Consider the following 13,542-nt stretch of genomic DNA (forward strand, 5'->3'; position numbering starts at 1 on the left):
CGGTCAAGCCAGCCGGCCCTTTACTTATGACACAGGCGCACGCTTGGCACTACTTTGTTGATGCACGTGCGGCTACTGCGCACACAATTCACAAACACAGAAAATAATTTTTTTTTTGGTTTGGACTGGAGTGTACTTTCGGGGGTTACAGCACCCTTAACGGTCAAGCCAGCCGGCCCTTTACTTATGACACAGGCGCACGCTTGGCACTACTTTGTTGATGCACGTGCGGCTACTGCGCACACAATTCACAAACACAGAAAATATATTATTTTTTTAGCACTTGGGGGGAGCACCCCTGATGGACAGAGCACCCCCTGGACAACACTACAGCACCCCTTTAGGACTGGGACACTGCACAGGACTTTGGAACTGACTGCACAACACAGTCCAGCCAGCCCCTATGGACTTTGAAGTAGTGGACACAGCCCCTATTAACAACAGCAGCACAGCACAACACAGCCAGCCCCTATGGACTTTGAAGTAGTGGACAACAGCAGCACTACACTACACTACACTACACAGCACTAACTCCCACCCTCCCTCTTCACTGTCCACAGCCGAGTGAGAAAATGGCGCCGACGCGGGTACCTTATATAGGATCCAAAACCCGCGAGACTCGGAAGGCGGGATGATGACGTTTTGCCTCGATGTCAGATCCGAGTCAGGCGGGAAAAGTCGAGCCTGACTCGGATCGGACTCGGATCGGGGGGGCTCGGGGGGGTTCGGATTTTAGAAATCCGAACCCGCTCACCCCTAGTTATTAAGATACATTTCTGGCTACGAGAGCATAGGGACTGTAACCACACATCTCCACTATGCGGACTTGACATGTTGATGAATTGTGATGGCCCTGGAGCAGTTTAAGATGACACCATCATGGGATGTAGTTATGAAAGCTGCCGCTCTCAATCCTGACAGTGGAATCCCGGCGTAATAATACCGACCCCTATGTTAATCCCGACGCAGGAACGCCGAGGACGCCAGCCCGAATGAAGGTAAGTCTGGGGCGCCCTTAGTGTTAGCCATGGAGGTTGGGGTGGGTTAGGATTAGGGAGTCTAGCGGGGTTAGGTTTGGGGGGGGGATTAGGGTTAGGCACCCCTAGGGGGGAAGGTTAGGCACCCCCAAGGAGAGATTAGTGTTAGGCACCCCCCTGGGAGGGATAGGTTTAGGGAGTGGTAAGAAGGGGTTAGGGTTAGACACCCCTGGGGGGAGGTTAGGGTTAGGCACTAGGGGGGGAGGTTAGGGTTAGGCACCGCTAAGGGAGAGGTAGGGGGCGGCAGGGGAGGGTTAGGGTACTTACCTGTCCCAGTCAGAATCTCCTCCTGTCGGGCCAACGGTGTCGGGATTTGAACTTGCAGCTAAACAGCCGCCCGTATTTCAATCCCATTACAACCATCACAGTTTCAATATTTCAAATAATGTTTGATAAGCTTTATATGGTACTTAGCCCTTTATACATACCTCCCAGCAAATGCTTTTTGGAAATCGGGTTTGGAAATGTCTGAAAAGGGGGCGTGACCTTGTAGCACATCCCTGGTTTTTGTCACTCTGGGGACGTGCCCAGCGCTTTCCAAGCAGCTGGGCTACCATCAAGCTCTGCTCCCTGTACTGTTTAGATGGCGTGCATATGAGCATGGCATCTATTCAGTAGTCACGTGCTGCTCTGCTGAGATCGAATGGATCCCCAACCTTCCTCCCACTCACATCCGAAAAGCGGGACTGCCCTGCTGAAATCGGGATGGTTGGGAGGTATGCTATATATATGACTAAGCAGCAGTTAAACGTCCTATTACTAACCTTCTGCAAAGTAGTCATAATGTTGATGTCACAATGTCGACATTGTTGAAATGTTGCAAAGGGAAATGTCCCCATTCTTGGAATGCTAACGGTTAGGGTTAGGGATAGACACCACCGGGAGGGTTAGGGTTAGGCTGCGGGGTGAGATTAGGGTTAGGCTACGGGGGTGGAGGTTAAGGTTAGGAACTAGGGGAGGTTTAGAAATTAGAATTAGGGGAACTGCCGCTTGATAGACATCTGCCCTGAAACTTCTGCACACGTGACTGCCGGGACCCAGAACAAGACACTGGAGCCACTCCTTATGTAATACCCTGCTATGTGAGGCATTATGTCAGACATTGTGCCATTACACAGAGACGATTTCCGGCAACCTCTGCAACTGCTAAATAGGTCATGAGAAGGTCACATGACCGGGGTCAGGTGATCAGGCCTGGGACAGTTGGATGTTGGTGACAGTTGGGCAGACTCCTGAGGTAACTTGCTGGGTGGTTGTAGCTGCGCTGGCTGAGCACTGTCAGCTGTGGCTAATGGAGGCAGCTGCTTCTGGACAGTGTCAATGAGAGAGTCAGCACTGAGGTTTGCCTGCTGCAGGAGACCTCTATTGTGCTGCAGGAGTCCTCTATTGTGCTGCAGGAGACCTCTATTGTGCTGCAGGAGACCTCTACTGTGCTGCAGGAGACCTCTACTGTGCTGCAGGAGACCTCTATTGTGCTGCAGGAGAGGTCTGTCAGTGAGCGCTGTTAGAAGACAGCTCTGGTGCTGCCCCTGAAGCCTCCCCTTTCCAGTTGAGTGACAGCTGAGGCTCTGCACTGAGGAGGGAGCGATGTACCAGCCTCTGGTGGTGCTGAACTGCATACTTCTGTCGACAAGGATCAGGTAACAGCTTCCTTCACTGCGGCCAAGTTAACAAGCCCGGGTTTGCACCGTGCAAGCGCCCATTAAAGCAACATATTGAGCAGCAGGAACCTTCCCACAGTCCTGTTCATTCACCAATACACCAGCAAACCATTAACCACATATGTGCACCAACGCAAGGGTATCTGTCCAAAAGGGTACATTACTTCTGGGAAAATTATTGTGTCTTCATTAGAATCTTAAAAAGGAATTGTTTATGTTAATGTATATTGAAATGAATAGTTACTTTGTTGTTAGCATAACATATAAAATTGATGGCAAACAAAACTTTATTCTGAATGCGACAGTTCTTGAATTTTCTTATGAACTGTGAATGTAACTCAATTTACCTTTCAGTCTACTTTGGAGTTCTTGCTAAAAAAACTGCCAAAGGGTGTATTAATTGATTTATGTGAATATCTATTGTTTGAATGTATGTATTGTGTGAAGCTGTATATGTGACTTATTACCCAAACTGTCTGGACTAAACCTCCTTACCTCTCTGGTGGAATAAGAAGATAACAGGAAGTGAAACAGCATAGAGGGATTTCTTCCCCAAACAGCTAAGTACGCAAATAACTCAACTTAACACACCTACTGTATTCCCACCTGGCGGGGCATCACATTTGGCGTCACGAGAAACAGGATCCAGAGTCCAAAGTAAGGAGGTATCCAGATTGAGGAAGATGTCCTGTGAGCAACAAATAATGGGGGATTTGCCTGATGTAGTTGCCAGCGGCACGAGACAAAGAGCTACAATGATTACACAATTCAACCCGCTTATATTGCCATACTATTTTGGCATCCCATGGCTACCCACCTATTCAGGAGATGCTTGTGACTTAGAACATAATACTTTAAGAGAATTTAAGAATAAAATGCGGTCTATGTTCCGCCTGTACCCACTATCAGAGCAGCAGCAAGTGGAGATCCTGATAGGGCAACTGAAAGGCACAGCCCTGAGAGAAGTGACTTTATGGCCGGCAGAAGAAAGAAAAACAGTAGGTCTCATCCTGAACCGACTAGCTACCACATTTGACACAAGAACGTTGTCTGAGCTTAAGGTGGACTTTTATGCAAGAAAACAGCAGCCAGGAGAGACTCTGTGTGACTTTGCCCTCAGTCTACATGAGGCACTTCGGGAACTACAGACTTTTGATCCAACAGAAGTCAGACCAACAGATGAGCTATTGATTCATCAGTTTATAGAGGGATCCCACGTTGAGATTGTGAAGGCGCAGTTACGCCTACTTCAGCTACAGTCCCCAAATGCTTCATTCTTGGACTTCAAAGAAGCTGCCATTAAAGTGGTAGGGAGATTTCAGGTTCATGAAATGTCTTTTCCTGAGATGCCAGGGTACCTAGAAAATAAATACCCTCCAGAGACTGTGCAGCAGGGAATCATGGAACCTCACATACTGAGAGAAGTTGTTGTACAGGGTGCACAAGCACCTAGAACTGATCCACTCAGTGCTATAAAGGAACAAGTTGCTATACTGACCTGTGGGGTAACTGATATTTGCCGTGAGTTGCACAACTTCATGAAGCAACAAGCCCAGTGCCAAGAAGAGACAGACTGGTGTTTTCAGAGATGGCAGCAAAATGATTGTTCATGGGACTACCCACAGAGCACCAGAAGACGCCTCTTAGACCATGGCCAGCCTATATGTAGGCATTGCAATAGCAGTGGCCATATAGAAAATGCTTGCAATTAGTTGGAATCTTTAAATGTAGAGATTAAGAGGTCATTAGAAGAAGGACAGCCCAGAGATGTGGAACCTCATCCTGTAGTCCAGAATGAAATTAAAACTGTGGTAACACCAGCAACAAGCTATGATGCTCAAACCAGCTCAAGAAAAATTTTGGGCAAAGTCAAATGGTTCCATGTGCAACGCGGTTATGGGTTTATAAATCGGGATGACAACAAGAGAGATATATTTGTACACTACACAGCCATCCAAAATAACAACCCAAGAAAATATCTTCGCAGTCTGGGAGATGGAGAAACGGTTGAGTTTGATGTAATCAACGGAGAGAAGGGTGCGAGGGCAGCTAAAGTAACTGGTCCTGGTGGCATTCCTGTCCAAGGCAGCAAATACGCAGCAGATCGCAATCATTATTGGCGCCATCCATGTTGCAGAGGACGTCAATGTAACTATCAGCAAAACTACCGACACATTGAAGGTGAAGAGAATCCAAAAGAAGTTGAAAGTGAGGCAGAGGGAGAGGGTCCTAGTCAACAGTGGCCATACCACAGGCGGTGCTACGCACCACACTATTCAAGGAGACCATATGGACGCAGACAAGAATATCCTAATGTCCAAGTGCAGAGTGAATTATTGGGAAGAACGGATCACCAAAATGTTGTAGAAACAAGTGGAGGGATACAACAGAATTTGCAAGAAATTGTTGGACCACAACTACCTCAAGAGTCACCATATCAGAGGAAACCCAAAATGGATGACACCCATCCCATTATGGTCCATTACAGCCAACCAAGAGTGTGCGACTCTGATTTCAGAAAATACAATGGAATGGTTGCCGATCTACCCACGTTGAGAGGTTGGGATTCCCCGAACAGGATCACCTAGATGCTGCTGTGTAAAAGTTGAAATATGTTGTTTCTGGGGAATATTGTGTTGCAGCCAAGAAGCCCATAATGTCTGTTCTAGCAAAGTTTGGGTTCCCAGAGAACAAATATGCTGTTATTGATTCATAGACCATATAGTATCTAAAAGGGAATAAGCTGTAATACATTCTTTATTAAGTAAATACGAGGAAAATTGTTAAGTGAATATTTGAATATGGAATACTTAAAATTTCCTTATGCATGGGGACACGCATATTTCCAGCGGGGAAGTATGTAATACCCTGCTATGTGAGGCATTATGTCAGACATTGTGCCATTACACAGAGACGATTTCCGGCAACCTCTGCAACTGCTAAAGAGGTCATGAGAAGGTCACATGACCGGGGTCAGGTGATCAGGCCTGGGACAGTTGGATGTTGGTGACAGTTGGGCAGACTCCTGAGTTAACTTGCTGGGTAGTTGTAGCTGCGCTGGCTGAGCACTGTCAGCTGTGGCTAATGGAGGCAGCTGCTTCTGGACAGTGTCAATGAGAGAGTCAGCATTGAGGTTTGCCTGCTGCAGGAGACCTCTATTGTGCTGCAGGAGACCTCTATTGTGCTGCAGGAGACCTCTATTGTGCTGCAGGAGACCTCTATTGTGCTGCAGGAGACCTCTACTGTGCTGCAGGAGACCTCTACTGTGCTGCAGGAGACCTCTATTGTGCTGCAGGAGACCTCTACTGTGCTGCAGGAGACCTCTATTGTGCTGCAGGAGACCTCTACTGTGCTGCAGGAGACCTCTACTGTGCTGCAGGAGACCTCTATTGTGCTGCAGGAGACCTCTACTGTGCTGCAGGAGACCTCTACTGTGCTGCAGGAGACCTCTATTAAGCTGCAGGAGACCTCTACTGTGCTGCAGGAGACCTCTACTGTGCTGCAGGAGACCTCTATTAAGCTGCAGGAGAGGTCTGTCAGTGAGCGCTGTTAGAAGACAGCTCTGGTGCTGCCCCTGAAGCCTCCCCTTTCCAGTTGAGTGACAGCTGAGGCTCTGCACTGAGGAGGGAGCGATGTACCAGCCTCTGGTGGCGCTGAACTGCATACTTCTGTCGACAAGGATCAGGTAACAGCTTCCTTCGCTGCGGCCAAGTTAACAAGCCCGGGTTTGCACCGTGCAAGCGCCCATTACAACAACATATTGAGCAGCAGGAACCTTCCCACAGTCCTGTTCATTCACCAATACACCAGCAAACCATTAACCACATATGTGCACCAACGCAAGGGTATCTGTCCAAAAGGGTACATTACTTCTGGGAAAATTATTGTGTCTTCATTAGAATCTTAAAAAGTAATTGTTTATGTTAATGTATATTGAAATGAATAGTTACTTTGTTGTTAGCATAACATATAAAATTGATGGCAAACAAAACTTTATTCTGAATGCGACAGTTCTTGAATTTTCTTATGAACTGTGAATGTAACTCAATTTACCTTTCAGTCTACTTTGGAGTTCTTGCTAAAAAAACTGCCAAAGGGTGTATTAATTGATTTATGTGAATATCTATTGTTTGAATGTATGTATTGTGTGAAGCTGTATATGTGACTTATTACCCAAACTGTCTGGACTAAACCTCCTTACCTCTCTGGTGGAATAAGAAGATAACAGGAAGTGAAACAGCATAGAGGAATTTCTTCCCCAAACAGCTAAGTACGCAAATAACTCAACTTAACACACCTACTGTATTCCCACCTGTCGGGGCATCACACTTAATGTTGACATCCCAATGAACATCTCGACATGTGGAAAATGTAGACACGTTCACAAAGTGGACATATGAAGTGTCAACATGGCAGCAGAGGGTTAGGGTACGGGAGGGACTGGTTAGTGTTAGGCACTAGGTAGAGGGTTAGGCTATGAGAGGGGAGGTTAGGGTCAGGCACTAGGGGGAGGGTTATGGGTAGCGATACTCACCGCCGGAAGCCACGCAGGATCCGCCGAATGCCGGCTCCGGGATTCGGACTGGTGTCTTGATTTTGCAGCCGGCATCCCGACAGCTGGGATTTCAACTAACTCCCTTGCAATCGGCATGATGTTTGTAGTTTGTTTTCATCATTAAACCAAAACAAAGCGAAACATTCGGTCATAGTCAGCACACTGTACATTGAGCTGAAAACCCTTCAACGTACGGAACAGGCGGTTATTTATGGTAGACTGATTTTTTTCCTCCCTTCTGCTGTTGTGCTGTGCTTTTGAATGTTGTGGCGTTATGCAATTTAGTAATACCTGTCATAAATAAAACAAAATATATCCTTTTGATCCATGTTGTGCACTTAATAAAGTAAAAAAAGGCTCAGAATGTTGTGCTAAGCATTAATATACTTCGTGTTCTCTGTGATTTAGGAGCACGATCCATTGGGATAATTCTGTGAAAGCACTTGAAATGTAAACCAATGGAAAAAATGTGTACAGCATCAATAATTTATATGGTCAGTAAAATCAAATTGTAATTTATTTTAGATTGTATACATACACCTGATGCATTTTCAGGACAGGAAAATGATGAAGTGAAAAGCCGAATTTTCTGGCATTAAACAGCCATGTGTACGCCAGGAGTAAAGTCAATACATTGCAACTTGAGAGAGATTAAAAATCAAAGTTTTATATTCACTTAAGTGCCATATTTTATTCTTAATGTACCAATAATTACTATAATTAGATCAATACATCAGGACAGGGTTGGAATTGGCAACGATTTGTCTGAGATATAAATATCAACTGTAAGTATTTTTAGAACTTTAGCAAATAGCTCTTCCAGACAAAGGAATCATTTTGCAACAGTGAAAGGGAAATATGCTTTATGGAATATATATTTTGTTGCTGTTGAAGTTGACTTAATTAACTTTAGTGCTCTGAACATTCTAATGCTCTGACTGGCTATAGGTTGCCCACCCCTGCAAATGCTCTAAATCTCTCTGATTGGCTATTGATGGTACACCCCAGCAAATGCTGTAATTGCTATGATTGGCTACAGATTGGTCTGGCCCTGAGGATTTACTAAATCTGATAGGTTATTCAGTTCCTTCCTGGGAACATTATACTCTTATTGGCTACATATTGGTCTGGTCCTGCAAACATTGTAATGCTCTGACTGGCTATAGGTTGCCCCACCTCTGCAAATGCTCTAAATCTCTGATTGGCTATTGATGGTACACCCCAGCAAATGCTGTAATTGCTATGATTGGCTACAGATTGGTCTGGCCCTGAGGATTTACTAAATCTGATAGGTTATTCAGTTCCTTCCTGGGAACATTATAAATACTCTTATTGGCTACAGATTGATCTGGTCCTGCAAACATTGTAATGCTCTGACTGGCTACAGCTTGGCCTGGTCCTATGAGTGTTCCCAGAGGAAATTGAATTCGGATTGTTATGTACAAGCCGGCTGAGCACATTACCATCAATTGCGGTCCACATTTTTCACTGTTTCCTCCCACCTTTATGGGTCAGTTCGGCCTAGTGATCGTTGGAACACTGGAACTGACTATTTGCTGTGATTGGCAACAAGATGTTTTGCCATTGAGAACTTAACATTAGCTTTTGAAGTTGAACATTACAGGTTAGCAGAAAAAGATTACTTATATTGGCCCTAACCATAGTGGAACACACCTGAAAATGAATCAAACAGCAAAAAATACACAGACTATGCGCATATCACTAGCAAGTAATACCTATTAAAGGAAAGAATCAATCAAGCATAGAAGTATCCCATGTTTATTCAGATAGAAATAGCTATGTTATTTATACACTGATACATATGTACTATGCAGATTAATTGGGACAAAGCTTGTTTTTGTTGTGTTTTGTTTATCTTTATTAAAAAAATTATTATTATTAAAAATTCCGATTACCACTATTAGCTGCGATAACTTGTTTTCTCTTTTACATGTCGTCTTCATTTTAGCTGTAAGTAATGGTTCTTTCTGCGCTGCACTGTTTTTTTCTTATGCGTAGTTCTGGGTGGTGTTTTATGTTTCTGCCTGCATTTCCCCATCCATTTTGGTAGCACAGATCTGGGGATATATTTACTGAACAGCAATTTTAATCAATTTTGATCAATTTAAAAACGATGAAAATCATCAAAATTGATCAACATCTATGTATTTTCTTGGTCTAAATTACACATTTACTAATACTTAAAATACCACATCAAAAATTGTCTGTTAGTGAATGTGTGATTTAACCTTAGAAACACATGGATCAATTTTTACTAAATATACCCCTTGGTGTTGTTGTAAGTTTTAAGTAGCCTGGAATCACTAGATTTATTGACTCCAAGGGGTAAATTTACTAAAGTGAGAGTTTTTAGAAGTGAGTTTTAGAAGAGGTGTTCCCCATAGCAACCAATCAGATTCTAGCTATTATCTTCTAGAACAGGTCGGGCCAACCTGTGGCTCTCCAGTTGTTGTGAATCTACACATCCCAACATGCCCTGCCACAGTTTTAGCATTCCCTAATAGCAAAACTTTTGCAGGGCATGCTGGGACTTGTAGTTTCACAACAGCTGGAGAGCCACAGGGGGTGGAGAGGGGGGTGGTTGGTGGAACGCAGGCGTGCCTGTGTGTTTGAACGCTGTTACAGGGGCCTGCATAATTAAGCCCCTGCGAAAGCATACGCTGGCAGAGGTCTAGATGGCGACAGGAAGTTTAGCAGTTTGTGCGGTAGGGTCAGGTCAACCACAACTGTGCGAATGGTTCCGATGTTACTGATGTTTTCGCTGACTTGCGGATGCGGCTGTATTCAGTGATGGGCGTCTTGGTATAGTGCTGTGCTTGCCGTGCGATTGCATTCATTAGCATATTTTCGCAGCGAGCGGGTGCGTGCGAACGCAGCCTTGCGATCCAACATGAATAAGGTCCACACTACAGAGCAGACATAATAAGATATCAAGTGCAAATGATTTACAAAGCATAGCATGTAGACACAAGCCATATACAGTCATCATGCTTACAAAGGCTGGACCTAAAGGTTTAGTGCTGCTGTTGGGAAAGAGGGGTTAGACAGGGCCGCAACTAGGGGGGGGCTAGTGGTGCACGTGCACCGGGTGCCGGAATGCAGGCGGTGAAAAATGGATGACTCACGGTGGCTTGGGGGCTGCAGAGTCAGAAAACGGCCATCCAAAAATGGCCACCGCCAAGGAGGAGACAGATACTAGAGGTCCTTACTGGACCTCTAGTGTCTGCCTCCTCCTTGGCTGCAGCCATTTTTGGATGGTCATTTTCAGCAGATTCCATGCGGACTAGCACTGGACCTCTAGTGTCTGTTAGGCCAGCGCAAGTGCCGGGAGAAGATGCTGAAAGCCGCATCTTCTCCCGTGAAACCCCCTGGCAATGAGCATGAACCCCATTGTAACTAGTATGTAACCCCTGGCAATGAGCATAAACCCCATGGCAACGAGCATGTAACCCCTGGCAACGAGCATAAACCCCATAGCAACGAGCATGAATCCCCCTGGCAATGAGCATGAAACCCCCTGGCAACGAGCATGAAACCCCCTGGCAATAAGCATAAAACCCCTGACAACGAGCAGGTAACTTTAAAGTAATTAGAAGCCTTACTGTGGGGCATAAAATGGTGTCGGGCAAATATGTAAGTGGCACTTTGGTAATAGGCATTACAGTGTGTGGCATAATGTGTAATGGGCATTATGGTGTGTGGAATAATGTAAGTCACTATACCAGGGACGTTTGACTAGTGCACTGCCTCATGGAGGAGCAAGGACAAAATCCAGGTACGGAAAGGGAGGGGGCGCAAAATTGCTACCTTGCGCCGGGTGACAGATATCCTAGTTTCGGTCCTGGGTTAGAAGATGGTATATGTGAGAAAAGGGAGAGCACACAAGGAAAGAGAGTCCTACTTGTAAGAGCTTGCAATCTATATGGACAGTGGTGGAACTATAGGAGTTGATGGATGTGTGGCCACCAAGAGGCCTTTAATTGAGAGAGGCTTTGCAAAGGCGACATCTGTACTGGGTGCAGAGTGTACGGTGCACACAGGCCCCTCTGTCAAGGAGGACTTACACCATACATTCTGTACTCATTTGTGATGTTTGCCAAAAATTTGGGAACCATTTTCCCAGAGATGGCGGCATACACAGTTGACTCTGGCATAATGCAAGAGTCAACTGCATACGGGCCCCCTCCTCTGTTAAATCACCATTGCTTGCAAATCTGGTTTAGCTCCTACTCTACACTAAAAAGGGCAAAGCCACAGACTCTAAGCCAGTGCATGGGCAGTGGGCACATGAGCCATATCACAAATACTCACCAGGGCCTATGAGACAAAAGAGGCATCACTGCATTTTCTGCTATGAAGACTGGCAATGCCTGTTTGGGTGTGGTATAAGAGATAGACAGTAAAAAGGTCGGCAGTGTCTAGATAGACACCAGATGTTAGACAGTCAATAGGTTGACAGGGACAAAAGGTTGACACACTAAATGTCGACATGTAAGAAGGTCGACATGTACAAATGGTCGACAGTGTCAAATGGTTGACACAAAAATGGTCGATAATTTTTTTTTTACAACCCAAATCTTCACCTTAACCTTCCACCTTGGTGCCTAACCCTACCTCCTGGTGCCTGAACCCTGACTGTCGGGGTAAGTGCCTAAGCCTAACCCTAAAAAACGCACAAAAATAAAATGTCGACCATTTTTGCGGCGACCTTTTGACCCTGTCCACCATTTGTAACTGTCGACCTTCTTACATGTCGACATTTAGTGTGTAGACCTTTGTCCCTGTCGACCTTTTGTCCCTGTTGACACATTGACTGTCCAACATCTAGTATCTATCTAGACATTGTTGACTTTTTTACTGTCTATCTATAGTCCGGGACCCTGCCTGTACTGTCCCTGGTTTTGGAATACATTAAAATTCTAAATTCAGTGAAAATTAATATATAAAGTTCCCAAAAAGGTTTCTGCAATGCAGAGATCCTCAAGAGGATTTTCTGCCATCTGCTCCATCTACTATGGAAGTGGTACAGTAGTGGAATGATAACTTACAGACTTTTGTTTTAATGAGAAATAGAAACTCTACCATGTATTCATAATTGAATTCCGATGAAATTAGCTCCCTGCGTAAGTATGTATTTCATGCACTTCGCTGTTTGTTTGAATTATCCGCCGTACAAGGACTGTGATTTCCAGCTGTGCCCAATGGTGCAATAAATATTTCCATCGCACTTCAGTCACACGAAATGAGAACTTTATTAAAGTTGTTATTAAAATTACCACCACCAATAATTTAGGTGACACCGTGCTGCATTACAAGTTCCTGATTTAATTAAAATAGTGATAGATGGATTTTTCACACTACTTTCATCGCAGACATTAATATTGTGCATGTTATAAATACAGAAAGTAACAAACAGGTAGGAGATGTACCAACTGTGCTCGTGAGCTTATCTCCAGGGTTACACTGACATCATGGCTACATCTGACTATCTATTTAGGCTGTTCTGTACAAGTATTGCAATTAAAATTGCAAAGGACAGCTCTTTTCCGAAAATCGCCATTCTGCACATGCGCCGCCGACGCGTGCACCACAAGGGACACCGGGAGGGATCCGATTGGATCTCTCTCAGTGAACATTGACAAGAGAAGCTCGTAGGCTTCTATTAGGCAACGCCCTCTATAGACGACGTTGCCTAATGGGTCCAAGCTCCAGAAAGTATCGCATTCCGGAGCTTGGTACATATGGGGAATGGACTTTTAGCCTTAGTACATCCTGTCCATATTTTGGGCCTGATTCAGTGCCGGACGCAATTAGCGCTCGCTTGTCCAGACAATAGGGGTGGCTATTCAAATGAACTGTTCGCTCTTTGCGGTCTGTTCACGCCTCTAGGTCTGAACGAGCGAACAAAACTTGCGCTCGTTTTTTGAGAAACTATGCCCCCTGGCCGCTCGCATCCTACGTCATGTCCGCTATTTATTAGATTAATTGAGTACATCGACCAGGGTATGAACTGCTCGCTATTCTTGTGGTTGGTTTTTGCTACCACAATTTTGCGAGCAGTTCTGGCTATAAAATAACCCAGTGACGTGGTCAATGACGCTGCTGTTTTAAATATGCACCCCCATAAAACGCCCGTTTTGACCTTTAAGCACGCCTGCGATCGGATCTCCACTCCCCGTTTTCAAGCACCTTACCCTGTTACCACCCACATACGCCTCCTCCTGTCACTCAAAATAGCAGGCATTCGCTATTTTGCGAGCACATGAAT

General features: G+C 45.1%; 1 pseudogene; it reads left to right on the forward strand.

The window, feature by feature from the left end:
* The first annotated feature begins 3,381 nt into the window (after positions 1-3,381).
* Positions 3,382-5,414, forward strand: LOC148538873 (uncharacterized; annotated as a pseudogene).
* The last annotated feature ends 8,128 nt before the right edge of the window (positions 5,415-13,542 follow it).

This window comes from Taudactylus pleione, unplaced genomic scaffold (assembly GCF_031769625.1).
Source record: "Taudactylus pleione unplaced genomic scaffold, aTauple2 ptg000034l, whole genome shotgun sequence".
Lineage (NCBI taxonomy): Eukaryota > Metazoa > Chordata > Amphibia > Anura > Myobatrachidae > Taudactylus > Taudactylus pleione.